Source organism: Phocoena sinus, chromosome 2 (assembly GCF_008692025.1).
Source record: "Phocoena sinus isolate mPhoSin1 chromosome 2, mPhoSin1.pri, whole genome shotgun sequence".
Lineage (NCBI taxonomy): Eukaryota > Metazoa > Chordata > Mammalia > Artiodactyla > Phocoenidae > Phocoena > Phocoena sinus.
In genome coordinates this window covers 143503546-143530029 of record NC_045764.1, presented here as the reverse complement: position 1 = coordinate 143530029, position 26484 = coordinate 143503546, and the positions used below count along the sequence as shown (strand labels likewise).

The following is a 26484-nucleotide window of genomic DNA, read 5'->3' as shown; positions in this document are numbered from 1 at the left end:
AAAAAAAAAAATTTGAGAATGAAGAAGACTGATGACGATAAAACTGTCACCAAGTTTAGAATCCACTGAACTTTTAGTACTATAGAATAGTTGACTGATGTCTGGGTATGAGTAATGATCTGATTTTGACCAGACAGTCTTAGAAGGCAGGAAAACATAAAGGGGATATTATGCAACAAGAAATAAGAACAAAAGGTCAATCTTAAAGATTACTGTACAGAAATACTATAGTTATGAACGGTTACTAAACTACACATTCGTGCAACAATGTAAGTACCCATTTGGTACAAAAACATGGGATAGTCGTTGGCAAGAAAAAGACTGCTAAGGCAGGGTCTTTATCCTTAAGGAACTTAAATTCTAGTATGGAAAACAGGGAAGTATACAAGCAAACAAACAAAACCCCTATAGAACTGCAATGGTATTTGGTAAGTGCTATACTACAACTGCAGAAAATGCTATAGGAATTACCTGTAGAGGAAGAGCATTCTAAGAAAACTTGTATAAATGGGAAAGAATATAAGACCCAAGACAAATATGAAAGGCTTCCATTACACAAAAGGAAAAAAAGTGAACAAAACACTAATGCAAGCACACAGACATGAGTAAAATTAAACAAATGCTTTCTAAACATAAAATTTTAAATCTCCCTAATTAAACTCAAACTCTACAAACTGTTACTTTTTAAGCCTATTTTAAACATGTGTAGTAAAAATGACCTAGTAAAAATTACCCTAGAATAATGCTTGAGAGTCAATAAGAGAAACTGATAAAGCTGAGTAGAACTCGATCTCACTACATACATAAGCTGTTTATAAATAAAGCAACAAATTGTTTTCCCCCATTCACTTTTACTATTATTTCAGAGATGAAAAAAGCTCTACCTCAACACACAATTATAATTATTCATCACTGACTCAGTCTATGACAACCAATTCACACAATTCCTATAAAACTGCTTAATCAAATTATTGATAATCATACAATCTATTCAAAATATATTTATTAAAACATAATGCAGCTCATTGCTATTCCACGTAAACATCATAAACCAGTTTTGTATTCTTCCTATCTCTTATCTATGGATAAGCATTTATGAAGTGCTTAATATACACCAAGTAGTATGCTAATCATTCTTTTTTTTCTTAATTTTTATTTTATTTATTTTTTTATACAGCAGGTTCTTATTAGTTACCCATCTTATACATATTAGTATATATATGTCAATCCCAATCTCCCAATTCATCATACCACCACCATGCTCCCAGGCCACTTCCCCCCCTTGGTGTCCATACGTGTGTTCTCTACATCTCTGTCTCTATTTCTGCCCTGCAAAACACTTCATCTGTACCATTTTTCTAGGTTCCATATATATGTGTTAATATACGATATTTGTTTTTCTCTTTCTGACTTACTTCACTCGGTATGACAGTCTCTAGATCCATCCACGTCTCTACAAACGACCCAATTCTGTTCAATTTTATGGCTGAGTAATATTCCATTGTATATATGTACCACATCTTCTTTACCCATTCATCTGTTGATGGGCATTTAGGTTGCTTCCATGACCTGGCTACTGTAAATAGTGCTGCAATGAACATTGGGATGCATGTGTCTTTTTGAATTATGGTTTTCTCAGGGTATATGTCCAGTAGTGGGATTGCTGGGTCATATGGTAGTTCTATTTTTAGGTTTTAAAGGAACCTCCATGCTGTTCTCCATAGTGGCTGCAACAATTTACATTCCCACCAACAGTGCAAGAGGGTTCCCTTTTCTCCACACCCTCTCCAGCATTTGTTGTTTGTAGATTTTCTGATGATGTCCATTCTAACTGGTGTGAGGTGATACCTCATTGTAGTTTTGATTTGCATTTCTCTAATAATTAGTGATGTTGAGCAGCTTTTCATGTGCTTCTTGGCCATCTGTATGTCTTCTCTGGAGAAATGTCTAGCTCTTCTGCCCATTTTGGGATTGGGTTGTTTTTTTAATACTGAGCTGCATGAGCTGTTTATATAGTTTGGAAATTAAACCTTTGTTGATTGGTTTGCAAATATTTTCTCCTATTCTGAGGGTTGTCCTTTCGTTTTGTTTATGGTTTCCTTTGCTGTGCAAAAGCTTTTAAGTTTCATTAGGTCCCATTTGTTTATTTTTGTTTTTATTTCCATCACTCTAGGAAGTGGATCAAAAAAGATCTTGCTGTGATTTATGTCACAGTGTTCTTCCTATGTTTTCCTCCAAGAGTTTTATAGGGCCCAGTCTTACATTAACATTTCTAATCCATTTTGAGTTTATTTTTGTATATGGTGTTAGGGAGTGTTCTAATTTCATTCTTTTACATATAGTTGTCCAGTTTTCCCAGCACCACTTATTGAAGAGACTGTCTTTTCTCCACTGAACATCCTTGCCTCCTTTGTCATAGATTAGTTGACCATAGGTGCATGGGTTTGTCTCTGGGCTTTCTATCCTGTTCCACTGATCTATATTTCTGTTTTTGTGCCAGTACCATACTGTCTTGATTACTGTAGCTTTGTAGTATAGTCTGAAGTCCAGGAGGCTGATTCCTCCAGCTCCATTTTCTTCCCTCAAGACTGCTTTGGCTATTCGGGGTCTTTTGTGTCTCCATACAAATTTTAAGATTTTTTGCTCTAGTTCTGTAAAAACATGCCATTGGGAATTTGATAGGGATTGCACTGAATCTGTAGATTGCTCTGAGTAGTGTAGTCATTTTCACAAAATTGACTCTTCTAATCGAAGAACATGGTTTCTCTCTCCATCTGTTTGTATCATCTTTAATTTCTTTCATCAGTGTCTTATAGTTTTCTGCATACAGGTCTCTTCTCTTCCTAGGTAGGTTTATTCTTAGGTATTGTATTCTTTCTGTTGCAGTGGTAAATGGGAGTGTTTCCTTAATTTCTCTTTCAGATTTTTCATCATTTGTGTATAGGAATGCAAGAGATTTCTGTGCATTAATTTTGTATCCTGCAACTTTACCAGATTCATTGATTAGCTCTAGTAGTTTTCTGGAGGCATCTTTAGGATTCTCTATGTATAGCATCATGTCATCTGCAAACAGTGACAGTTTTATTTCTTCTTTTCCAATTTGTATTCCTTTTATTTCTTTTTCTTCTCTGATTGCCATGGCTGGGACTTCCAAAACTATGTTGAATAATAGTGGCGAGAGTGGACATCCTTGTCTTGTTCCTGATCTAAGAGGAAATGCTTTCAGTTTTTCACCATTGAGAAAGATGTTTGCTGTGGGTTTGTCATATATGGCCTTTATTATGTTGAGGTAGGATCCCACTATGCCAACTGTTTGGAGAATTTGTATCATAAATGGGTGTTGAATCTTGTCAAAAGCTTTTTCTGCATCCATTGAGATGATCATATAGTTTTTTTCCTTCAATTTGTTAATATGGTGTATCATTGATTGATTTACATATACTGAAGAATCCTTGCGTCCCTGGGATAAATCCCACTTGATCGTGGTGTATGATCCTTTTAATATGTTGTTGGATTCTGTCTGTTAGTATTTTGTTAAGGATTTTTGCATCTGTATTCATCAGTGATATCGGTCTGTAATTTTTTTTTTTTTTTTGTAGTATCTTTGTCTGGTTTTGGTATCAGGGTGATGGTGGCCTCATAGAATGAGTTTGGGAGTGTTCCTTCTTCTGCAATTTTTTTGGAACAGTTTGAGAAGCATGGGTGTTAGCTCTTCTCTAAATGTTTTATAGAATTCACCTGTGAAGCCATCTGGTCCTGGATTTTTGTTTGTTGGAAGATTTTTAATCACAGTTTCAATTTCATTACTTGTGATTGGTCTGTTCATATTTTCTATTTCTTCCTGGTTCAGTCTTGGAAGTTTACACCTTTCTAAGAATTTGTCCATTTTTTCCACATTGTCCATTTTATTGGCATAGAGTTGCTTGTAGTAGTTTCTTAGTATGCTTTGTATTACTGTGGTGTGTGCTGTAACTTCTCCTTTTTCATTCCTAATCTTATTGATTTAAGTCCTCTCCCTCTTTTTCTTGATGAGTCTGGCTAAATATTTATCAATTTTGTTTATCTTCTCAAAGAACCAGCTTTTAGTTTTACTGATCTTTGCTATTATTTGTTTCTATTTCATTTACTTCTGCTCTGATCTTTATGATTTCTTTCCTTCTACCAACTTTGGGTTTTGTTTGTTCTTCTTTTCCTAGTTCCTTTAGGTGTAAGGTTAGATTGTTTATTTGACATTTTTCTTGTTAACTTGAGGTAGGCTTGTATTGCTATAAACTTCCCTCTTAGGACTACTTTTGCTGCATCCCATAGGTTTTGGATTGTTGTGTTTTCGTTGTGATTTGTCTCTAAGTATTTTTTTATTTCCTCTTTGATTTCTTCAGTGTTCTCTTATTTAGTAATGTATTGTTTAGCCTCCATGTGTTTGTATTTTCTTTACAGATTTTTTCCTGTAATTGATATCTAGCCTCATAGTGTTGTGGTTGGAAAAGATACTTGATACAATTTCAATTTTCTTAAATTTACCAAGGCTTGATTTGTGACCCAAGATATGATCTACCCTGGAAAATGTTCCATAAGCACTTGAGAAGAAAGTGTAATCTGCTGTTTTGGGATGGAATGTCCTATAAATATCAATGAAATCTATCTGGTCTATTGTGTCATTTAAAGCTTGTGTTTCCTTATTAATTTTCAGTTTCAATGATCTGTCCATTGGTGTAAGTGAGGTGTTAAACTCCCGCACTATCACTGTGTTACTGTCGATTTCCTCTTTTATAGCTGTTAGCAGTTGCCTTATGTATTGAGGTGCTCCTATGTTGGGTGCACATATATTTATAATTGTTATATCTTCTTCTTGGATTGATCCCTTGATCATTATGTAGTGTCCTTCCTTGTCTCCTGTAACATTCTTTATTTTAAAGTCTGTTTTAACTGATACGAGTATTGCTACTCCAGCTTTCTTTTGATTTCCATTTGCATGGAATATCATTTTCCATCCTCTCACTTTCAGTCTGTATGTGTCCATAGGTCTGAAGTGGGTCTCTTGTAGACAGCATATAGATGGGTCTTATTTTTGTATCCATTCAACGAGCCTGTCTTTTGGTTGGAGCATTTAATCCATTCATGTTTAAAGTAATTATCAATATGTATGTTTCTATTACCATTTTCTTAATTGTTATGGGTTTGTTTTTGTGGGTCTTTTTCTTCTCTTGTGTTTCCTGCTTAGAGAAATTCCTTTAGCATTTGTTGTAGAGCTGGTATGGTGGTGCTGAATTCGCTTAGCTTTTGCTTGTCTGTAAAACTTTTGATTTCTCCATCGAATCTGAATGAGATCCTCGCCAGGTAGAGTAATTTTGGTTGTAGGTTCTTCCCTTTCATCACTTTAAATACATCGTGCCACTCCCTCTTGCTTGTAGTTTCTGGTTAGAAATCAGCTGTTAACCTTATGGGAGTTGCCTTGTATGCTATTTTTCATTTTGCCCTTGTTGATGTCAGTAATTTTTCTTTGTCTTTAATTTTTGTCAATTTGATTACTATGTGTCTCGGCATGTTTCTCCTTGGGTTTATCCTCCCTGGACTCTCTGTGCTTCCTGGACTTGGGTGGCTATTTCCTTTCCCATGTTAGGGAAGTTTTTGACTATAATCTCTTCACATATTTTCTTGGGTCCTTTCTCTCTCTCTTCTCCTTCTGGGACCTCTATAATGCGAATGTTGTTACGTTTAATGTTGCCCCAGAGGTCTCTTAGGCTGTCTTCATTTCTTTTCATTCATTTTTCTTTATTCTGTTCTGCGGCAGTGAATTCCACCATTCTGTCTTCCAGGTCACTTATCCGTTCTTCTGCCTCATTTATTCTGCTATTGATTCCTTCTAGTGTATCTTTCTCTTCAGTTATTGTATTGTTCATCTCTGTTTGTCTGTTCTTTAATTATTCTAGGTGTTTGTTCTTTAATTATTCTAGGTCTTTGCTAAACATTTCTTGCATCTTCTTGATCTTTGCCTCCATTCTTTTTCCGAGGTCCTGGATCATCTTCACTATCATTATTCTGAATGCTTTTTCTGGAAGGCTGCCTATCTCCACTTCATTTAGTTTTCTGGGGTTTTATCTTGTTCCTTCATCTGGTATATAGCCCTCTGCTTTTCATCTTATCTATCTTTCTGTGAACGTGTTTTTTGTTCCACAGGCTGCAGGATTGTAGCTCTTCTTGCTTCTGCTGTCTGCCCTCTTGCTAATCATTCTTGATACATCATCTCAATTAATCCCCAAAATAAAGACTCTGAAGGGGATCAGAATATTCCACCCCAAAATGTGACACTGGCATAAGGATTATTGTGAGCTAAAGGCAATTAAGAAACAGACACAGGAAAAAAAACTGGCCTCCCCTATCACGCTTAAAAAGGACAGCATAAATTTCCTTTTAAAGCTAGCATGAATTTCCATTTGTAAAGGTACCATAAAGAGGACCTCAACCCTGGGAGTTGACTCTTTATCAAATCAGATGATACCAACTTAAATCTGCATAACAAACCTTACTAAAATAACCTTTATATTCAGTTTAGTTCCCCCCACATAATTACCTTCCCACAATTTACAGCCTCTAAAAGCCTCTTTTCCTTTGTCTTGTCTGGATTCCACAATTTATCATTCAGTCTCTCTGCTTCTTTGGTCTTCAACTCTTTTCTTTGAAGGTCTCCATATACATAAGTAATAAACCATTTCTCCTGTTAATCTGTCTTTTGTCAGTTTAATTTACAGGGCCCCGGACAATGAACCTAGGAGGAAAGAGAAAAAGGTTTTTCCTCCCCTAAAGCCTTCTGAATCAGGCACAAGTACAACCCCCCCACAAGTACAACATTCCTTATTCTGCAGATAACTAATCAGATTTTCACAGGTAAACTTGCCCAGAGTCACACACAAGTCAAGAAGGCATTTCAGCACAAGTCTGACTCCGTAGTCTTGAGTACTTAATCGGAGCAAGGTTTGTAACTATAATGTCTATCAGTAAGAGCCCACAAAAAAGCAAGACAAAGCCATGAGCAAATTCATCTGTTCATGTTTATATCTTTGTAAATGAAGTGAATCAAGAACCCTCCACCCATAATTAAACACACTTACAGCCAAAATAGGATAAATGGAATTGTTCTGAATCTCAAATTCTCTCAGGTTACAGGAGGTAACTAGATTAGAACAGTCTCTGGGATGAAACTCCCAAGTAAGGCTAAGGTTTAACAAGTAAATGATTAAAAAGTGCAAACGGATAACATGCACCTACCTTGTGCCATATTAAGCAGTGAGATACTAAAATAAAAAGACATATCCCCTACCCTTAAGGAGCTTACAATTTACAGGTTCAAAGTTCTTCACTTTAATTCAAGTACGATTTAAACACTAAATTAAGGATGGTTTTCCCCAAAAAAGATCTTAATCTTACCCAAAAAACAGTGGTAAACAAGGTAAGTCTTAAGGCAAGCTAAAATACAAAGTAGAAAAATCCAAGGGCTTTGGAGTCAAACTGAATTCAAATACCTGCTATCAGTTACGATAGGACTCTGGATAAAATAATCTCTCTGAGCCTCTGTTCAGTCACAAAGTTGTTAATGTTTAAAACTACATACAGGGCTTCCCGGGTGGTACAGTGGTTAAGAATCCACCTGCCAATGTAGGGGACACGGATTCGAGCCCTGGTCCAGGAAGATCCCACGTGCCACGGAGCAACTAAGCCCATGCACCACAACTACTGAAGCCCGCGCCTAGAGCCCTTGCTCCACAACAAGAGAAGCCACTGCCATGAGAAGCCCACACACCTCAACGAAGAGTAGCCCCTGCTCACCGCAACTAGAGAAAGCCCGCGTGCAGCAATGAAGACCCAACGCAGCCAAAAATAAATAAAATAAATTTCTTTAAAAAACAACTATATACAAAGGATATCGCATACTGCATGACACATTAAGAGATGGGGCAAGGGATACAGCTCTGGGTAGGAGTTAGGGGAAAGCAAAAAGTACTGTAATTTAGCCAAATGCACTACTACTCTCACTATAAAATTTAAGTATAAAAGGGTAAGGTGTAAAGTATAAAAGGATAAGACATAAAAGGAACACTATCCCTTTAGATGCCTACAAAGAACCATCAAATTTCCTTTCATAAACTCTTAGGTATCTACTGATTACTCTTAAGTGAATCATTATTTTCAAAAACACCTGCAGCTTATTTGTATAGTTCTCAGACAAATCACTTGGATCAGAGGTTTAACTCTAGGGTTCATGATCTAATTTCCATGAATTCCCTGATATGCACAACAGTGTGTGTGTTTTGGGGGACAGGGCCAAATGACCATAAGACTCACAAAAGATTAACAGACAGTTAAGTTTACATGTCCAGTATTTATAAAGTAGAATTTACAGTTTTCAATGTGAGGCAATTTGAAGAAACTCAATAGTTTACGCTAAAAGAGTATGGCATTATCTCGTAAGTTGACCATTCCCCTATGCTATCATCCAGCAATTTCACTCCTAATTATATACTTTGAACAGTGATGTCAATAGAACTTTCTGCAATAATGGAAATATTCTATATCTGCATTGTGCAAAAATAACATAGCCACTGGCCATGTATGGTTATGAAGCACTTGAAATGTGGCTAGTGTAACTGAAGAGCTGAATTTTTAATTTTAGTTAATTTAAATAGTCATGATTGGGATTGACATATATACACTAATATGTAGAAAATAGATAACTAATAAGAACATGCTGTATAAAAAAATAAATGAAATTCAAAGATAAATAAATAGTCATGTGGCTAATGGCTACCATACTAGAGAGCACAGCCCTAGAGAAACACATGTACATATTAACCTTGATAGACTAAACGTGCAAGGACATTCATGGTAACATTACTCATAATAACCAAAAGCTAGAAACAACTCACCAACAGTAATACAGTTAAATAAACTGTGATATATTATTTTTTAAAATAAACTTATAATTCTGTAACATTATAAGTACAATCCCACAATTTATTTGCATATTATTTGAGCAATTCTCTGACTCTGCCCGTTTCAAACAACTATTAAATTCTCTTAATCCAACCTAATCTCTAAGGGACTGTCCATACTTATTTCAAAGTCAGACCTTTGAGGGCAGTGACTTTATCTAATACTTCTCTATATCCTGCCCAAAGTCTTCACATTGTAAGTATTCAGTATTTACCTATAATTTTCTGAATAAACTAGTTAGGAAATCTGAGGCAGACAAAAGTGTGCAAAAGTGAATGATGATTACTTGTAGAACAAAGGAAACCAACTCCTTATACATAAATATCATACAGATAATATAACCAATGTAAAGCAGAATTTTAAAAATCTGCTTAAAAACAGCCAACTTTTCTTTCATATTAAGTATAATACAATTATATTCTAAGCTGTAACTGTATTTAAATAACAATACAAAGTTTTCTTAGTAAAATTTGATAAGACTTTGCAACAGCTTCTGTTTAAGCTTTAGGGGGAAAATGGAGAACGTGGGACAAGAAAACTAGATTTCTGGGAGTCCAGATGCAGGTGATAACAGAGCTAACAAACCAGGCAATGGTGCAATGAGAAGAGTACTAGAAAGATTATGCATCTGGTATGTGAGATCCAACCCTAGTCCTGCCACCAACTACTGGCACAAAATTATTTCAACATCCACCTATGTGGCATCTCTGCCTCTGATCTGTGAAGGAGCACAAAATTTTTTTTTGGAGGGGAGTTAAAAATCTCGAATCTAGCTTTATCTTGACAGTAATTCAGAAAGAAAGAAAAACAACTTTCTGATGCTTCCCTTATGTCCCAAACATTACACAAAAATGAGTACCTAAATATGGGTACTTTCTAAGTACAACCAAATCCTAGCAGAGCACCTAGTTCAGTTTACTCACAGGAGGCAGTCAATTAACTTAAATGAATGCAGTCTTAAAGGCACTTCTGAAGCACACAAAATACAGAAAACCTACTTCTTAGGTCAAATTAAAGTAATGCATTTTAAGTGACATTATCAAACATTTTTTGTGACAATGTAAAATCTTCAAAACATGAAATTATATTTCAACACAAATTCTCAATTTTTTTATGTGAAGTTTCTGACACTATTGTGAAACCAAACAGTTATAACTTATATGGCCAAAAAGCATAATTCAAAAGACAATTTAGCTATAAACACAACTATAATTTCTAATATTTGGAATAACTAATTAGATATACTACACACTGTAAAATAATATAAAATGGTGGGGTGGTGGGAGCAAATATTTATTGAGTATCTACTATGTGTCAGAATATTTTGCTCAGTGCCTTCCATACCCTATTTTTAACCTTTTAAATCATCTTCCGAGGTGGCCACATGTTAAAGATAAGGAAAGTGAGGGCCTGGCTGGGAATTAGAGCATGGAATAACCTCCCAACTCAGCTGACCCTAAGGGTCTTTCTGCTACATTACTATAATTATTTTCATTTCTCCTGCTAACTTTTTGCCCAAAACCAAAGTAGGCAAACTAAGCCCACAGGCCAAATCAAGGCATACCCTGATTTTAATAAACAAAGTTTTACTGGAACACAGTCACATTCGTTTGGCCATCTTTGCACTGTAACAGCAGAGTTGAGGACCTGCAACAGAAATTATATGATCTGCAAAGCTTAAAATATTCACTATCTTGCCCTTTAAATAAATTTGTCAACCCCTGCCTTAAAGGATCAATACTGCCAAGAACCTCAGAGGCCTCAAAACTTCGATGTTTAGGGTCTTTGAGACAACTAATAACTTAAGAAGGAACTTTAAAATTATGTGAGAGAAATTGCTTGAATTTTTATAGTGGTTAAATCATATGATAAGCCCAAATTTATAAAAATGATAAAATTAAACAGCTTGGTTATGAAGTTACTGAAACCTTCTTCTTTTTTTTTTTTTTTTAGCCGTGCTGCACAGCATGTGGGATTTCAGTTCCCCGATCAGGGATCGAACCTGTGCCCCCGGCAGTGGAAGCACAGAGTCCTAACCACTGGACCACCAGGGAACTCCCCATGAAACCTTATTCTTAATAATTAAACTGTCTTCTGTAGTCTGAACTGATGGAGGAAAAATTTCACAATTCAACACACTAAAGAATATTTAATAAGCATGCATCTTTTTACTATGTACCCACATTTTTCATGAAAGAATATCTTCAGTATAGCAAAACAGAGCCTGGCTTTTTCTTATAAGTACTTTATTTTATATTTCACTTCACACTTTTTAATATTTTCACTTAATTCATTACACTTGGACCACGCCAAACATTTATGTGATCACTCAAGGGTCTATTATTGATCTTCCGGTGTTGAGGAAGGAGCCTGTTTTTTTCCTGTGGTTGTTTTCATTCCAAGTAAAAAAAAATCTCCTAATTAAATCATTTTATCTTCATTCAAAATATACTTACTATCCAAATACATTTAAACAACTTGCCTAAATTAAGCCAGCATGAGGAATGCTTGATTACAGTGTCACAAATAGTATTTCCTTTCTCCATTTAGTAATTTTAAAGAAGAGTCCTCCAGTGGTACAGTCTATAAACTCCTGTATAGACAGATCAAGAAAACTTAAGTCCTACCAACATGTAAAATTTACACAACTGTTAATGAATACCTTGATTTATCTGACTTTATAAACACTTTGGTTCACAAAATCTTATGTTCAGTTTCCTTGTTTATTTTTAAGAAAAATGTTAATGTCAAAGAAAAATAATCCAAAATGATTTAGTTTGTAACAACGCTGGAGTTATTCCCAGAAACATGGAAGGCTGCATCAACATTTAAAAATTAATCAGTGTAATTCACCATATTAACAGATTAAAGAAAAAAAATTCAAATGGTCACCTCAATAGATGCAGAGAAGCATCTGACAAAATTCAACATCCATTCATGATTTAAAAAAAAAAAAACCCAAACCCTCAGCAACCTCAGAACAGAAGGAAACTTCCTTAACCTGATTTAGAGAATCTACAAAATGACCTATATCTAACATTATATTTTAAAGGTGAAAGACTGAATGCTTTAAGATTGTGAACAAGGCAAGGATGTTCCCTTTCAACACTCCTAATCAATATCTCACTGGAACTCCTAGACTGCAAAGTCAAGAAAAAGAAAAGACATACATATTAGAAAGAAACATTTCTCTATTCATAGATGACATGACTATCTCCAGAAACATTTCGCTATTCATAGATGACATGACTATATCCTTAGACAAATCCCAAGAAATATATAGGAAAAAGCTCCTAAAAGTTATAAATGAGTTTAGTAAAAACGCAGGATACAAAGTCAACATACAAAAATCAATTATACTAGCAATGATCAATTGGAAACCCAAGTTTTTAAAAATGATCATTTACAATAGGACTAAAAAACTGAAATGCTTAGGTATACATATTTGCAGGATCTACATGTTGAAAACTACAAAACATTCATGAAAGAAATCAAAGACTTAAACAAATGGAGAGAAATACCATGTTCATAGATTGGAAAACTCTACCTTGTTAAGATGTCAATTATCAAGTTAATCTATAGATTTAATACAGTCTCAATCAAAATCCTAGCAGAATTTTTTTTGATATATCAACAAGCTGATTCTAAAATTTAAGCAAAAGAACTAAAAGAGCTAAAACAGTTTTGAAGGAAAAACAAGTTGGAGAACTCACATTACCTGATTTCAAGCCTTAATTTTAAAGCTATATTAATCAAGACACTATGATATTGGCAAAAAAAATAGATCAATGGAACACAGGAGTCTAGAAATAGACCCACACAAATGTAGTCAAATGGTTTTTGACCAAGAGACAAAGGCAATTCAATAGAGAAGAATAGTCTTTTCAACAAATGGTCATGGAACAACTGAATAAACGAAACTCAACCTAAACCTTTCTTTATACAAAAATTAACTCAGGACTTCCCTGGTGGCACAGTGGTTAAGAATCCGCCTGCCAATGCAGGGGACATGGGTTTGAGGCCTGGTCCAGGATGATCCCACATGCCACGGAGCAACAAAGCCTGTGGGCCACTACTACTGAGCCTACGCTCTAGAGTCCAAGAGCCACAAATACTGAGTCCGCATGCCTAGAACCCGTGCTCCTCAACAAGAGAAGCCACCGCAATGAGAAGCCCACACACCACAACCAAGAGTAGCCCCTGCTCGCCGCAACTAGGGAAAGCCTGTGCACAACAACGAAGACCCAACGCAGCCAAAAATAAAAAGAAGAAAATTCAAAAAAAAATAAAAAATAAAAAAAATAAAAAATAAAAAAAAAAAAAAGAAGAAAATTCAATTTAAAAATGGGAAAAGATTTGGAATTTGGACACTTCACCAAAGAAGATATACAGATGGCAAATAAGCAAAGAAGAGGTGATCATCATCATTATTCATGAGAAAAATGCAAATAAAAACCCCAATGAAATACTGCTATATACCTATTAGAGTGACTAAAATTAAAAAGGTTGATCATACCAAGTGTTGATGAGGATGTAAAGCAACTGGAACACTCATACATTGCCAGTGGGACTACAATTCAGCCTCTTTGGAAAACCAGTTTTACAGTGTACAGTTTCCTATGCTGCTTTAACAAATTACCACACATTTAGTGGCTTAAAACAACGTAAATTTATTATTCTCAGGTTCTGTAGGTTAAATATCTGACACAGGTCTCTCTGGGCTAAAATCAAGTTGCTGGCAGAGCTACAGTCTTTTCTGGGAGTTCTAAAGGTTAATCCATTTCTTGGCCTTTTCCTGCTTTTAGAGACCACCACATTCCTTAGCTTGTGCCCCAAATTCTCCAACCTCAAAACTAAGAACTCTGCATTTCTGTCCCTGCTTTCATTGTTACATCTTTCTGACTCTATCTTCTCTTTCCCCTTTAAGGACCTTCAGGATACACCAGCACAGCATCTGGATAATCCTAGGATAAACTCCCTATTTTAAAGTCAGTTGATTAATTCCATCTGCAACTTTCATTCACCTTTGCCATGTAACCTAATTTATTCACAGGTTCTAGGGATTAGAACATCTTTGTGGGCCATTATTCGGCCCACCACAGTTTTTTTTTTAAATAAACATACACTTCCCAGAAATTTCACTTGAAGGTGCTTATCCAAGAGAAATGAAGGCTTATGTTCACGTAAAAACCTGTTGGCAAAGATTTATAGCAGCTTTATTCATAGTCCAAACAAACAAACAAAAAACTCAAATGTCTTTCAACTGGTGGATGGATAAATTGTGATACATCCATACAATGGAATACTACATTCAGCAATACAACAGAAGGAACTGCTGATACACCCAACAACATGGACTGCCACTCAGATGTATTATGCTAAATGAAAGAAGCCAGACTCAAAAGGCTAACACTGTATGATTCCATTACCTGATATTCTAGAAAAGACAAACTACAGGGAAAGACAACATCAGATGCCAGGGGTTAAGGGTGGGGGAAGAGCTGACTACAAAAGAGCAGCTCAAGGAAATTGCAGGTGCTGGAACTGTTGTGTATCTTGACTTTGGTAGTTGCACAGCTCTATGCATTTGTCAAGACTATTGTACAACAAAAGAGTTAATTTCACTTCACATAAATTAAAAATAAAGTTAAAACCTCTGTGAAAGAAGGAAAATAATTATATCATTTGTCACCCATCAGATTGGCACAAATTAAAAAATCTGACAATGCCAATCTGACAATTCCAAGTTTGGACAAGGATGACTCATATACTGTTGGCAGGTATGTAAATTGTTACAACTTTAGAGGATAATTTGGCTGCAGCTAGTAAAGTTGAAAATGCACATCAACCTATGGCCCAGCAATTCATTCTAGGGAAAACTTCACAAATGTGCTCAAGGGGATATGCACAGGGATGTTCATTAAACATTGTTTGAAATATTGAAAAACTGAAAACAACCCTTCAGTCAGGGAATGAATTAATTGTGGTTAGTGGTTATTTAAAACTGAAAAGGAAAGAAAATGCAAGATGGAAAAAAATCAGAGAAGGGTAACTTATTGGTTTGTTTATTTAACAACAGTATATAGTGAAAAGAACACTGTACTTGGAATCTGAAGGCAAGCATATTAGCACTTAGTTCCAACTCTGCCACTAACTAGTCTGTCTATAAACCTCACCTTCCTTTTCCTGGAAAATGAAGAGGTTAGACTATACAAAGACTAAGATTATTTCCAACTCAACAAGAACACTGATACAAAAAAATGGACCAACTTTCTTGGCATGTCTGTGATGAGCTTTTTAATCATATAATAATAATTTAGAAAGACCATACAAACTCCTAAACTCACCCTACTGACTTGGATAACCCTCATATCCTTTTGCATTTTAACATTCTAAACAAGTTAATATTAATGAGTCCACCTTGTCAAGTTCAGAACAGTCTGGCCAAAAGTCATTGAAGTACATGGTAAGATTTACTTGATTTTGTTTTAACAAAGATAAAATGACAAATTGCTTTCCGTATTTTTTGCCTGTTTCACCTACAGAGTTCCTACATTATAATTTAATAGGTTTCACCTGCTACAATAGTATAAAAAGCCTTTTAAAACTTATAGGGACTTCCCTAGTGGCACAGCGGTTAAGAATCCGCCTGCCAAGGCAGGGGACATGGGTTCCAGCCCTGGTCCGGGAAGATCCCACATGAGCAGAGAAACTAAGTAAGCCCGCGCGCCACAACTACTGAGCCTGCGCTCTAGAGCCCGCGTGCCACAACTACTGAGCCCGCAAGCCACAACCACTGAAGCCTGCACGCCTAGAGCCCGTGCTCCTCAACATGAGAAACCACCGCAATGAGAAGCCCGCACACCGCAACGAAGAGTAGCCCCCGCTCGCTGCAACTAGAGAAAGCCTGCTCTCGGCAACGAAGACCCAACGCAGCAATTAAAAAAAAAAAAAAAATTGTAATATGCCAAGTCCACAGGAATCTAGTAAAAAATCAGTAGTTCATAATCCAAAAAGCTTATTTAACAATTTCATTATCCCAGTACTAATACTTCAAAGACACCAATAACCAACATGCCATTTGTTCCAATTGCAGAATTTATTACGTTATTAATTTCCGGTATAATCCAAAGGCATAATTAGAATACTATCATTAACATATACACTTTAAAAAAAACAAATATTAACTCCTTTCACCTTGTCATTAAAATCAAACTTTCAAAGTTCTTGTGCTACAGGCTTTCCAAATCTAAATTCTCACAATCCTAAACGAGTACGGAGACAAAACACACACTATGTACTACTAGAAACCTTCTGGCTATCAGATTTTAATTTCAGCGCCAAATGCCAAGAAAAACCTTTCGACCGAAACCTAAATTCGAACACCTTACCGTATGTCAATCAACTAAACAGAGGTGAGTTATTATCATTAGGAAGTTACATAATTTGCACCAAAGATTGTTTAAAGCCTCTCATTAAAAGCAGCTTAAAACAACTTACAATCTTCAAAGTTCACCTTGCAAACTTAGAGTAAATTATCAGAAACCATGAAGAAGATTAGGCTCTTCTTGAAAATGGTTACGAGGAAGCAAGTTGTTTATTTGTTTAAAGAATGCAGCGAGCAGCCGAATACCAGCAGCTGAGTCGGGCAGAGAAACGCCAACTACATTCCGTCTTCTAAAGAAAAGTGTTCTTCGCCCCGCCGATCTCCCGGACCCTGCCTGGAGGGAGTCAAGAGAGTCGCGAACTCGGGAGCGCGGGCGCAGAGAGAAGGCGCCTCCCTGCACCTCGGGCCGGCCGGGCAGGAGCCCCCGCCGAGGTGAGTCGTTCACCAAGCCAGAGGGAGCGGGCACCGCCAGACAGCGTTCATCCGAGGGACAAAGGTTGGGCTCACGCCCTCCGCTGCCGGCCCGGCGCCGGCTGCCTGCAGCAGCCCGGGGTCCCGCCCGGGCCCGGCGCGTGGGGGAGGGGGTGAGCCCGGCTGCCCCTCCCCCGGCCGCTCGCTGGGACCTGTTGATTAAGACCTCCACACCGAGCCGCTGCCGGTCCGCCTCTTACCTCCGCGCCACGGCGGCCGCCGCTTCTCCCGCCCTGGCCTCTCCCAAACACTGCAGAAACGACAGTTCCCCCGCGGCACTTAAAATACCGGATAAAGAATCCAGAAACTCGCGATTCCCCACCTCACAATCCTTAGTCCCCGCCCCCGCCCCACCGCCAGTCGCCGCAGTCGCCGCAGCCGCCCCCGCCGCCTCCAGCGACTCCACCTCGAGACCGCGCACGCGCTCCCGGCGCTGTTAGGCAGAGAGCCTGGCGCGGTTCGCCCAATCCCGAGCCGGCGCGGAGAAAGGGCCCGCTCATTGGACCGCTCCGCAACTCCGGGGGCCGGATCGCACACGCACTCGTGCGCCTCAAGTGGAAAAAGCGAAGTTCTTCGCCCTCAGTCGCTGGGGAACAGCTTTCGGCTTGAGTCTGCGGGCCAGGTTGTGGGAGGACGTGAGGTTTCCTTAAGACGCAATGGGCGGGTTAACGCTCTTGCAGACCTTTCTTCTCTCCCTGAATGTCTGTCAGCTCCTGAAGAAAATCTGATTCCTCTTGAGGCGACTCCTGTGAAACACATCACACAATATAACATTTGTGTAAAAAAGAACCACGACATACCTGAACACCTGGATGTGTGTAGTGTCCCACAAAAGAATTCTCTGCTACCACGGAAGACGCCACAAAGCTAGTACGTAGGACCGAGTTCTGAAAACCAGACAGGAAGGTGCCAAGGGCCACAGCTGTTTCACAAAACTCAAGTCCCTGGCTCAACCCACATCCAACGCAAGGAAATCCAGATAAACAGTCTTCAGGATTCCCTAGAAACAGCCATATCCAAAAAGGAAAAAAAAAAGGTTTGCGTGTGTGTGAAGAGAGATCTAGTTCATTTTCTAAGTTCTTAAATGCATAAAGTAAGTAATAATTCAAGAAATTTCCTTTGGTTCCTCAATGAATTTTTTTCCCCTTTAGCTCGGGGTTTCTCAACCTTAGCGCTATTGGCATTTGGACCAAATAATTCTTTCTTTGGGGACTGTCCTGTGCAATTTAGGATGTGTAGCAGCACCCCTGCTCTCTTACCCACTAGATACCAACAGCACCACTACCCCCATTTGTGACCCTCAAAAATGCCTCTAAACGTTGCCAAAGATCTTCTGGGGGACAAACTCACTTCCATTTGAGAACCACCGATCTAGCTGTTCAAAGAAACGGCCTCCTTATAAAGTAGTCTCTCTACCCATGCCTTCCAATTGCCTGGCCTCAAGCAGTTTTGCAAAAGACCCCACCCAAATGAACCCTGCAGCTACCTAGCCTTGCTTCCCCAGCTGCTTGGACTCCTCTGTCACACAGCCCCGTCCTAATAAAATGCTGACAACTCTCTGAGATAGCAGCTACTGACCTCAAAATATGTGGAAATTCCTTTGTGAAATGCTATACAAATGTTATTATTTTTACTTTCTAAAGGTATTTTCATCTTAAAAAAGGGTAGAACCTATGGCAAATAAAAAATTTATTCTCTGGTTAATAGAGCCATTCCCGGAATCCCAAAATCACTCAAATTACTGGTCTCGTGTGCAAAAAATGAAAGATACAAGAATGGAAGGTATAGAAACTGGAGGCAAGGTGATTGGATTTGAGTTTCAGCTTTGAAATTAACTAGTTCTGTGATATGGGTGCGTGACAAGTTTCTTGGGCCTAAATTTTCTCATGTGTAAATTAACAAGTTAACAACTTTTTCTTTTTTCTAGTTTTAAGATTCTGGAAGCCTCTGCGTATGTAATCTAACATGGATAGCATAGGGAGTTAAGAAAATATAATCTTCATCCCAAAATAGAATGAAATGGGCAACCTGTGGTTTAAACCCTCCTGTCAGAAGGCACTTTACCCACTGAATCACCCTGGCAAATTTATAACTTAGTACTTTGGATGAATAATGAAAGCCAAACTGTAAAATCAAGTGAACGGTGCAGAGTAACCATAGTAAATACCCTTCCTCCTTCCTCATCTTGGCATCTGTTCGGTCTATCATCTGACAACAGCTTCTATTACATGTTGATGTAATAAAATGTTGTGCTGTTTATTTCATTAAAGGCTTGGGGGAAATATATTAATATTGCATTTCAGATATTTTCAGCAGGTCTGAAATCTCAGTTTTCAAGATTCGTTAACGGTTATATGTGAAATTCTTAACTAAGGCTATTATATCCCTTTGGTCTTATCACCTCTGTGTACTAGTGAAATCTGAGTTTTCATAACTGAAAATAATAACCTAATCACCTTATAATTGTATGAACCAGATGATCAGAAATAATGTAAATTAAAAGAAGAATACTCACTGATTCAGATATGAGAAGTTATGAAACAACAAATTAGTAGGTACATTAATTATTAAACAAATATCTAAAATTTTTATCAATGCAAAAAAAACCAGAAAGCAAACCAACAAACCATGAACTTTTCTAATTTAATTGGGTTTAGTTATTATTATTTTGATATTTTATAGTACTTCTTAACCTTTCATAAACCTACCTAAAAATATTATGTCCCTAAGCTAAGAACACTCTGCAGTTGTTGCCATGTGGAACGGGAGGTCCCACTGTCTGCAGCTAGCATCAGTATCATTCAGTATAGGTCAGTATCATTCGACTCAATTGACTTCAATAAATATTCACTCATTAATTTAAAATATGTATACTGAGTACTTCCTATGTGCTTAGAACTGGGCTATAGGGAATCAAAACATGTGACAGCTCCTGTCCTGGACTATAAAAAGGTGAGGAAAGGGAAAAGTAAGGCAAGTTCATATAGGTAAGATACAAGGGAAAATATGGTAAATGAAAATAAGGTGCTCTATGGACTTAGAGAAAGGTAGTCTTATACTAAGAGAAACTTTACTAGCTTCTAATGACAGGGGGGTAGAGAGAGGGACAGAGAGTAAACTACAATGAAAATACCCACAGTAATAGGAAAACCGAGATCTTACACATGGCTTTAGAAAGATAGATATAAAATTTTTAATCAATTTGAATGACTGAGTACAGTCCACAGAGACAAACATGGGCTCATATGGGAACAGCAAGTAGTCTACAATAACTTCAGGCTAGGATATTCAATATATAGGATATTAGTCATTTATCACACTTTTATTTGTACCCTTCTTAGCTGGTCCTTTGCTAGGCTGAAGATGTATATATAAATAAAACATGACCCAGGAAAATTTTTATTTTGGAGAGAGGTAGTAGGCAAATTTGGAGGTTGGAAATTTTTCTAATGAAGGGAAGTCCAAGACTGAATGCCAAGAGAAAGGAAATCAAATTTGTTCTCCTTGAAAAAGGGCTATAAAGTGACCCACATCTTTTCCTCACCAAGCTCCCAATCAAATCTCTATTTTGTTAGTGTGTTAATCTCACCTGTCACTTTGATTCATATCCATATGTGAATACCTGTCTGAGACTGAGTCTGGAGTGGTACCTGTGCTCAACTCCAAAGAGCTGAACTCTAATGCCTCTTCTAGCCTCTCTTGCACTCACTCTGATTGAGATTTAACTCCACCACTGAGTCAAAACAGCCTTTCTCAAGAGCAACTTTCCTAAATGCAAAGGTCAATGCTCAGTCCTCATCTTCCTTGACCTGCCAGCAGCGTTTGACACTGTTGAGCATTTTCTCCATTTTATCCTCTGGGCTCCCGAAGTACCACTCTAGCTTCTTGTCCTACCCACTGCATCCTCCTGTTCGGTCTCCTTCGCTGGTTCTTTTTTATATCCCCCTGAATGCTAAAAGTTGGAGTGTCCCAGGGCTCTCACATGGAATATTTTACTTCTCTGTCTGCCTGGGATTGAACAAACAGCCCTAACATTTACTAGCTGTTTAATCAGAAGAAAGTTACTTAATTTCTCTAAGACTCAATTTCCTCATCTATAAATTGAGAATAATAAAATTAGCTACCTCCAGTGGTTATAGGGACTAAATGAAATGTATATGTAAAGTGCTTAGAAAAGTGCCCGACACTGTATGCATTAACTACTTGTCCTTATTCTTTTTTTTTCATTCAGTCATCAAAATCATTTATTGTAATGATATATTTAATCATTTGGCTTAGTTTTGTTAAATTTTTTCTTAATTTAATTTATTTCTTATACAACAAGTTCTTAATAGTTACCTATTTTATAGATATTAGTGTATATATGTCAATCCCAATCTCCCAATTCATCCCACAACCACCAGTATCCCCGCCACATTCCCCCGTTGGTGTCCATACGTTTGTTCTCTATATCTCTGTCTCTATTTCTGCCTTGCAAACTGGTTCATCTGTACCATTTATCTAGGTTCCACATATATGCGTTAATATACGATATTTGTTTTTCTCTTTCTGACTGACTTCACTCTTTAGGACAGTCTCTAGATCCATCCATGTCTCTAAAAATGACCAAATTTCATTCATTTTTATGGCTGAGTAATATTCCATTGTATATATATATATATCACATCTGCTTTAACCATTCATCTGTCGATGGGCATTTAGGTTGCATCCATGACCTGGCTATTGTAAATAGTGCTGCAATGAACATTGGGATGCATGTGTCTTTTTGAATTATGGTTTTCTCTGGATATATGCCCAGTAGTGGGATTCTTGGGTCATATGGTAACTCTATTTTTAGTTTTTTAAGGAACATCCGTACTGTTCTTCATAGTGGCTGTATCAATTTACCTTCCCACCAACAGTGCAAGAGTGTTCCTTTTCTCCCCACCCTCTCCAGCATTTGTTGTTAGTAGATTTTCTGATGATGCCCATTCTAACTGGTGTGAGGTGATACCTCATTGTAGTTTTGATTTGCATTTCTCTAATAATTAGTGATGTTGAGCATCTTTTCATGTACTTCTTGGCCATCTGTATGTCTTCTTTGGAGAAATGTCTTTTTAGCTCTTCTGCCCATTATTGGATTGGGTTGTTTGTTTTTTTAATATTGAGCTGCATGAGCTGTTTATATATTTTGCAGATTAATCCTTTGTTCCTTGATTCGTTTGCAAATATTTTCTCCCATTCTGAGGGTTGTCTTTTTGTCTTGTTTATGGTTTCCTTTGTTGGACAAAAGCTTTTAAGTTTCATTAGGTCCCATTTGTTTATTTTTGTTTTTATTTCCATTACTCTAGGAGGTGGATCAAAAAAGATCTTACTGTGATTTATGTCAAAGAGTGTTCTTCCTATGTTTTCCTCTAAGAGTTTTATACTGTCTGGTCTTACATTTAGGTCTCTAATCCATTTTGAGCTTATTTTTGTGTATGGTGTTAGGGAGTGTTCTAATTTCATTCTTTTACATGTGGCTGTCCAGTTTTCCCAGAACCACTTACTGAAGACACTGTTTTTTTCTCCATTGTATATCCTTGCCTCCTTTGTCATAGATTAGTTGACCATAGGTGCATGAGTTTATCTCTGGGCTTTCTATCCTGTTCCACTGATCTATATTTCTGTTTTTGCACCAGTACCATATTGTCTTGATTACTGTAGCTTTGTAGTATAGTCTGAAGTCAGAGCATCTGATTCCTCCAGCTCCATTTTTTTCCCTCAAGACTGCTTTGGCTATTCGGGGTCTTTTTTGTATCCATACAAATTTTAAGATTTTTTGTTCTAGTTTTGTAATAAATGCCACTGGTTATAGTAGAGTCATTTTCACAATGTTGATTCTTCCAATCCAAGAACATGGTATATCTCTCCATCTGTTTGTGTCACCTTTGATTTCTTTCATCAGTGTCTTATAGTTTTCTGAGTACAGGTCTTTTACCTCCTTAGGTAGGTTTATTCCTAGGTATTTTATTCTTTTTGTTGCAATGGTGAATGGGAGTGTTTCCTTAATTTCTCTTTCTGAAGCTTTGTTGTTAGTGTATAGGAATGCAAGAGATTTCTGTGCATTAATTTTGTATCCTGCAACTTTACCAAATTCATTGATTAGCTCTAGTAGTTTTCTGGTGGCATCTTTAGGATTTGCTATGTATAGTATCACGTCATCTGCAAAGACTGACAGTTTTACTTCTTCTTTTCCAATTTGTATTCCTTTTATTTCCTTTTCTTCTCTGATTGCTGTCGCTAGGACTTCCAAAACTGTGTTCAATAATAATGGCAAGAGTGGACATCCTTGTCTTTTTCCTGATCTTAGAGGAAATGTTTTCAGTTTTTCACCATCGAGAATGATGTTTATGTGGGTTTGTCATATATGGCCTTTATTATGTTGGGGTAGGTTCCCTCTATGCCCACTTTCTGGAGAGTTTCCATCATAAATGGGTGTTGAATTTTGTCAAAAGTTTTTTCTGCATCTATTGAGATGATCATATGGTTTTTATTCTTCAATTCGTTGATGTGGTGTATCCCATGGATTGATTTGTGTATATTGAAGAATCCTTGCATCCCTGGGATAAATCCCACTTGATCGTGGTGTATGATCCTTTTAATGTGCTGTTGGATTCTGTTGGCTAGTATTTTGTTGAGGATTTTTGCATCTATAGTCATCAGTGATATTGGTCTGTAATTTTCTTTTTTTGTAGTATCTTTATTTGGTTTTGGTATCAGGGTGATGGTGGCCTTGTAGAATGAGTTTGGAAGTATTCCTTCCTCTGCTGTATTTTGGAAGAGTTTGAAAAGGATGGGTGTTAGCTCTTCTCTAAATATTTGATAGAATTCAACTGTGAAGCCAACTGGTCCTGGACTTTTGTTTGTTAGAAGATTTTTAATCACAGTTTCAATTTCATTACTTGTGATTGGTCTGTTCATATTTTCTATTTCTTCTTGGTTCAGTCTTGGAAGGTTATACCTTTCTAAGAATTTGTCCATTTCTTTCAGGTTGTCCATTTTATTGGCATAGAGTAGTAGTCTCTTACGATCCTTTGTATTACTGTGGTGTATGTTGTAACGTCTCCTTTTTCATTTCTAATATTATTGATTTGAGTCCTCTCCCTCTTTTTCTTGATGAGTCTGGCCAAAGATTTATCAATTTTGTTTATCTTCTCAAAGAACCAGCTTTTAGTTTTATTGATCTTTGCTATTGTTTTATATGTTTCTACTTCATTTATTTCTGCTCTGATCTTTATGATTTCCTTCTACGAACTTAGGATTTTGTTTGTTCTTCTTTCTCTAGTTCCTGCAGGTGTAAGGTTAGATTGTTTTAGATTTTCCTTGTTTCTTGAGGTAAGATTCTATTGCTATAAACTTCCCTCTTAGTACTGCTTTTGCTGCATCCCATAGGTTTTGGATCATTGTGTTTTCATTGTCATTTTTCTCTAGGTATTTTTTGATTTCCTCTTTGATTTCTTCAGTGATCTCTTGGTTATTTAGTAACGTATTGTTTAGCCTCCATGTTTTTGTGTTTTTTACGGGTTTTTTTTTCCCTGTAGTTGATTTCTAATCTCATAGCGTTGTAGTCAGAAAAGATGCTTGATGTGATTTCAATTTTCTTAAAGTTACCAAGGCTTGATTTGATCTATCCAGGAGAATATTCTGTGTGCACTTGAGAAGAAAGTGTAATCTGCTGTTTTCAGGTGCAATGTCCTATAAATATCCATGAACTCTATCTGGTCTATTGTGTCATTTAAAGCTTGTGTTTCTTTATTAATTTTCTGTCTGGATGATCTGTCCATTGGTGTAAGTGAAGTGTTAAAGTCTCCCACTATCATTGTGTTACTGTCAATTTCCTCTTTTATAGCTGTTAGTAGTTGCCTTATGTATTGAAGTGCTCCTATGTTGGGTGCATTTATATTTATAATTGTTATGTCTTCTTCTTGAATTGATCCCTTGATCATTATGTAGTGTCCTTCCTTGTCTCTTTTAACATTCTTTACTTTAAAGTCTATTTTATTGATATGAGTATTGCTACTCCTCTTTCCTTTGATTTCCATTTGCATGGAATATCATTTTCCATCCTCTCACTTTCAGTCTGTATGTGTCCGTAGGTCTGAAGTGGCTCTCTTGTAGACAGCATATACACGGCTCTTGTTTTTGTATCCATTCAGGGAGCCTGTGTCTTGGTTGGAGCATTTAATCCATTCGCATTTAAGGTAATTATCGATATGTATGTTTCTATTACCATTTTCTTAATTGTTATGTGTTTGTTTTTGTGGGTCTTTTTCTTCTCTTGTGTTTCCTGCTTAGAGAAGTTCCTTTAGCATTTGTTGTAGATCTGGTTTGGTGGTGATGAATTCTCTTAGCTTTTGCTTGTCTGTAAAGCTTATGATTTCTCCATCGAATCTGAATGAGATCCTTGCCAGTTAGAGTAATCTTGGTTGTAGGTTCTTTCCTTTCATCACTTTAAGTATATAGTGCCACTCCTTTCTGGCTTGTAGAGTTTCTGGTTAGAAGTCAGCTGTTAACCTTATGGGAGTTCCCTTGTATGTTACTTTTCATTTTTCCCCTGTTGATGTCAATAATTTTTCTTTGTTTTTAATTTTTGTCAGTTTAATTACTATGTGTCTTGGCATGTTTCTCCTTGGATTTTTCCTGCCTGGGACTCTCTGTGCTTCCTGGACTTGGATGGCTATTTTCTTTCCCGTGCTAGGGAAGTTTTCAACTGTAACCTCTTCCAATATTTTCTCAGGTCCTTTATCTCTCTCTTCTCCTTCTGGGACCCCTATAATGTGAATGTTGTTGCATTTAATGTTGTCCCAGAGGTCTCTTAGGCTGTCTTCTTTCCTTTTATTCCTTTTTCTTTATTCTGTTATGTGGCAGTGAATTTCACCATTCTGTCTTCCAGTTCACTTATCCGTTCTTTTGCCTCAGTTATTCTGTTAATGATTCCTTCTAGTGTATTTTTCATTTCAGTTATTGTATCATTCATCTCTGTTTGTTCGTTCTTTAATTATTCTAGGTGTTTGTTCTTTTTTTTTTTTTTTTTTTGCGGTATGCGGGCCCCTCGCCATTGTGGCCTCTCCCGTCGCAGAGCACAGGCTACAGATGCGCAGGCTCAGCAGCCCTGGCTCACGGGCCCAGTCGCTCTGCGGCATGTGGGATCCTCCCGGACCGGGGCACGAACCCGTTTCCCTGCATTGGCAGGCAGACTCTCAACCACTGCACCACCAGGGAAGCCAGGTGTTTGTTCTTTAATTCTACTCAGTCTTTGTTAAACGTTTCTTGCATCTTCCCTTTCTTTGCCTCCATTCTTTTTCTGAGGTCCTGGATCATCTTCACTATCATTATTCTGAATTCTTTTTTGGAAGGTTTCCTATCTCTACTTCATTTAGTTGTTTTTCTGGGGTTTTATCTTATTCCTTCATCTGGTACATAGTCCTCTGCCTTTTCATTTTGTCTGTCTTTCTGTAAATGTGGTTTTTGTTCCACAGGCTGCAGGATTGTAGTTCTTCTTGCTTCTGCTCTCTGCCCTCTGCTGGATGAGGCTATCTAAGAGGCTTGTGCAAGCTTCCTGATGGGAGGGACTGATGGTGGGTAGAGCTGGGTGTTGCTCTGGTGGGCAGAGCTCA

The 26484-nt window shown here is 37.3% G+C and overlaps 1 protein-coding gene across 3 annotated transcripts in view; it reads right to left on the bottom strand.

Moving 5' to 3' along the window:
* MPP5 (membrane palmitoylated protein 5) overlaps positions 1-17265 on the bottom strand; it is a 102789-nt gene extending 85524 nt beyond the window's left edge. The window contains exon 1 of one of the 3 annotated variants that reach the window (XM_032620838.1): positions 17047-17265. The gene's annotated coding sequence lies outside the window, so the exon portion shown is untranslated. Of the gene's footprint in view, positions 1-6571; positions 6717-16488; positions 16948-17046 lie in introns of those variants that run through there. The other 2 variants (XM_032620847.1, XM_032620858.1) reach the window with 2 other exon arrangements.
* Between the last annotated feature and the right edge of the window lie 9219 nt (positions 17266-26484).